This window comes from Poromitra crassiceps (genome assembly GCF_964638095.1).
Source record: "Poromitra crassiceps genome assembly, contig: HAP1_SCAFFOLD_157, whole genome shotgun sequence".
NCBI classification, from domain to species: Eukaryota; Metazoa; Chordata; class Actinopteri; order Beryciformes; family Melamphaidae; genus Poromitra; species Poromitra crassiceps.
The window spans coordinates 22631-27156 of record NW_028152211.1 but is presented as its reverse complement, the minus strand read 5'-3'; positions in this window follow the sequence as shown (position 1 = coordinate 27156).

The following is a 4526-nucleotide window of genomic DNA, read 5'->3' as shown; positions in this document are numbered from 1 at the left end:
CCAGGCAACGGAATTCCTTGATGCAGTTCTGTCCATGACTTTCACGTAATAATCCAAACAAGTTCATTTCGTCTATCTATTATTAACTCATTCTCTGCCAAAGACGTACCCGGACGTACTTTTAACAATGGCGTTCTGTGCCAAAGACGTACTCGGACGTACTTTCATGTTTTGGCTGTTTACATTACATCAGACACTTTCCCAGCCTGTGACATTGTTTCAGGTCAAACTGATAAAAGGAACCCGCTAGTTTAGTATTTATGGGTGGAGCCTGTGGTCGAAACAGAGTCCGACCCAGAGTTCTCGGATGCCGACGATGGCGAGGAAGACGCCGGCGTTTTTGTTGTTGCTCGAAGGCTCCCCTTCACAGCGTTCTGATCCGTCTGACACAGATGAATCAGAGGAGGAGAAATGGGTGCCACTTGGAGAGAGCGATGACGATGGTAAAAAGTAGCCTATTTTTTGTATCGCGTTTGAGATGAAATGATCACACACACAACATTCGAGTATAATTGTCACGCATTGTTTATAACTTATGCCGCCGGCATGACTCGCTTCACGTTTCCTCTTGCCAGCTCTCCCTCTCAAGGGAGAGCTCTGTCACACTCAAGGGAGGGGGAATCACATGGATACGTCAAACGCGTCAAACCGCGTCACACACCCGTCCCCAGCAACCAAGGCGAAACATGTGTCACATAAACATTTCAAAGTTTACAGCACTAACGTAGCTATTGTGTGATCTTCTGTGCTAACGTTAGTTATGAGAGGTAACGTGACAGCAGGTAACGTTACAGCACTCGTTATTCCTGTGTGTGTGTGTGTGTGTGTGTGTGTGTGTGTGTGTGTGTGAGAGAGAGAGAGAGAGAGTGTGTGAGTGTGACCACATAAGGGTTTGTTCCATTTGTTTATGCTTTTATCAAGCTAAGCTAAAAATCCACATGGCAACTGTAAAAGTAAATTATTTATTTGATTTTGTGCACATATTTATCATACTTTGATAGCCTCATCTGTCAAGAAACCCCAGGGGCTAGACTCTCTCTCTCTCTCTCTCTGTAGCCGCTCACTGGGCGGGATGGACCGACACAGCTCCCTCAAATACATTCTCTTATTTTTTATTTTTTATTTATTTATTTGGGAAAACAAATACTGTATATGTCTGATGTGTCACTGAGGCAAAAAATAAAAGGCTCAAAAGAGAGTTCTGCTTGAAACAGTGTCCTTCACTAAAAACCTCTTTTTCTCATATTTCTGTCCCAAGGAGGGCATTTTTTGTGAAAACAAGCTAACTTCCACTGCTTGTAACTAAACAAGGAAACATGGGAGAGTTTCAGTTTTTTACAAGGGGTAAGAAGAGAGTCTCTGCTTTATTGTGAGATATGTTGTGTAATTTTATTCCTAGCACAGAATATTCTGTGGGTCCTGGAAGATCAGGAAATATGCTCAAAATCCTGGCACTGGGAGCACACAGACCGAAATGACCCTGGCAGAGAATGAGTTAACTATTAGTTTTGATTATTGAAAGACTGTGTGTATTTTGTCATACCTGACAGTTTCGACTGCTGCTTCCTGCAGTCTTCCTCAGAGACGTCACGTGATGTTGTTGTGACCTGCTGTATGGCTGGTTTATGAGGGGTTGGCCATCCCACCTGGATAGGTAGGATGACCATGCCCCCTGCTGGCCGGTAGTTTATGGAGTTTATACACACAGTTCTAACCCTAACCCTAACCCTAACCCAAGTTCAAGTTCAAGTTCAGCTTTATTGTCATTTAAGCAATACACAAGACACGGCAGAAACAAAATGACGATTGCATCTAGCCCACAAATAGTGCAATTTCAAGAGAAGTACTGACAACCGAGAATAAAGGGAGTACATTAAAAATAAAGTGCTTTAAGGAGATTATTGCACATGCTAAAGAGGTTTTTAAAACAGCATAAATAAATAAAATAGCCTACTCTAATTTAAAAACTAAATTAAAAACAAACATTAAACAGTACCAACGATGGTAGAGAAGGTCATAATAAAGTCTCTGTTTACCAACCATGGTAGTGTGTGAGGGATCAAAGAGTCCAAGTCTGAGTGTGTGTGTGTGTGTGTGTGTGTGTGTGTGTGTGTGTGTGTGTGTGTGTGTGGGGGGGTGTGTGTGTGTGTGTGTGTGTGTGTGTGTGTGAGATAGTGTGTGTGAGATGGGGGGGGGGGGGAGGGGGGGGTGTCACAGGGAGGTAAGGAGCCTGATGGCGTGTGGGAAAAAGCTCTTGCCGAACCGGGCTGATCTGCTCCGGATGCTGCGATATCTCTTGCCGGAGGGCAGGAGGGTGAACAGGCTGTTGAAGGGGTGGGTGGGGTCTTTGGCAATGTTCAGGGCTTTGGATATGCAGCGTTTGTGTGCTGTCTCCTGGATGGTTGGGAGAGAGGTCCCAATGATTCTCTCCGCCGACCTCACCACCCTCTGCAGAGATTTCGCCCCCTATTCTCCCACAGATCTTCGGCGCTAAAACGGGCCTTAACCGCAAAAAAACGTGCCTTGCGCCTGTTTTGGGACAATATCAATATGGCTTTACGCTGCCAAATGCGCTTTAGGCCGAATGGGCGTGGCGCAGTCCCAGAATGGGCCAAAGTGGGCGTGTTGGCCTTAAATCTTGGCGTACTGATATCTTCGCACCTGGCGTAAATTTAGCGCTTTGCGCCTTTGAAAACCAGGCCTATTCAGTGCGCCAGTGCTCTTCTGCCTCTCCCCTGTCACCCTTCTCTGTCTCTCTCTGAAACCAGGCCTATTCAGTGCGCCAGTGCTCTTCTGCCTCTTCTCTGTCACCCTTCTCTCTCTCTCTCTGACTCCCTCGCTTAGACAGGCACAACACACTTCCCATATAGGAAAAATAAGTTGTAAGTTGTCTGGCCTGTCCCAGCATGCATTGTGCTTCTCCATTTCGCTACTAAATAGCAAGCAAATGAGGCGAAATAGATATAAAAGGTCGATCTAAATTAATGTGTAATGGTAACACAACCTGCAATTGTACACATTTCAATATTGGACCAAATGAAACATCGAAATGAATACACCACACTATGTGAAACATATATGTCCTCCTGGGCCTATATATATCTCTTATCGATTTAACGTGATTTAGATAAGTGACAGCGGAACGCTTTCTACTGTCATGTGCTCTACTGTGATGTCCGCTCCAATAACTTGGCCCTACTTCACATTTAGTTTTACAATAAAAACACATTTATGCAATGACTTTACATAATGTAGGGTATATTTATGTGCATCATTCTACCTGCAGCAGGGGAGAGAAAACGATATCGTTCTGGACAAACTTTCACCAATATAAAATTAATCTCATCATATAGGGATAGGCTATATTTTTCTAGCTGATGCCTTTAGAACATTCTTTTCACTTTGATCTTGCTATAGTGTAGCGTATTTACATGCTTGCAGTATTTAAACTGCAGTTAGATTGGTTTGAGAAGCATAATAATATGGAATAATAGCCTATAATGGAGACAGACAGACTGGATGAAGGGAGGGGGGGGGGGGGGGGCAGAGCGTTTGGCTTTCGTCTGGTTTTGCGGGACCACTGGAATTGGAGCTAAAAAGGCAAGCGTGCGATTCGTTTATTGCAGTTATCCAATGAGCATGACGGTGCATAATTTTATGCTTAAAAGGCGTGGTTGTAATGCTTTAGGCTGCGTGTAGTGCCAGCACGACGATATCAAGTGCGCTGGTCCACGCCCACTGATTTGCGCTGCGCCAGGCGCTCGGCCTAGAAACAGCGCCGATGCAACGATAGGGGCCTTCAGGTCCATTGCGTTGCTGTTTCCATAACTGAGGGAAACGCAGTTGGTTAGAATGCTCTCAATGGTCCATCTGTAGAAAGAGGTGAGGGGGGGGGGGGGGGGGTGGGCTTGCTTCATTCGCCGCAGGAAGTGCAGGCGTTGGTTAGCCCGCTTTATAGTCATGCTCAGTGGGACCCGAAACACCCCAGATAACATCACTGATGACGCGTCCTAGCGCATGCTGTAGTATGTATTTTAAAACATAACCAGTTTGTAATGTATTAGATCATCTGCCTATAATACCTAACCTCAGGATTGAGGATTATAACAGTGATTATAATGCATTATATAATTTATTATAATGTATTAGTATGAGAATTATAATACACTATGACCCATGCAGAAAAGAAAATCTGTGAGTTAGCTGCAATTATAATGTATAGTACTTGACCTTATATAAGTCAATATAAAATGCTTTATACTGTGTTATGATTATAGTTATACAGCATTATGGACATTTATGAGTGCTTATGACTATAATAGTTATACAGTGCTTTAGCAGATTATAACGCATTATAAAACGGCTCTCTCAAATCAAGCAATCTGATTGGTTCACAGCCATTTTATAAATCCAATAACCCACTCCAATAACCCATGGCCATGGGTTATTGGTTGCCATGGCAACTCTCTTACTAAAAGCCTTTGGTTACCTCAAAAAAAAAAAAAAATGGCGGAGAGAGCTGTCAG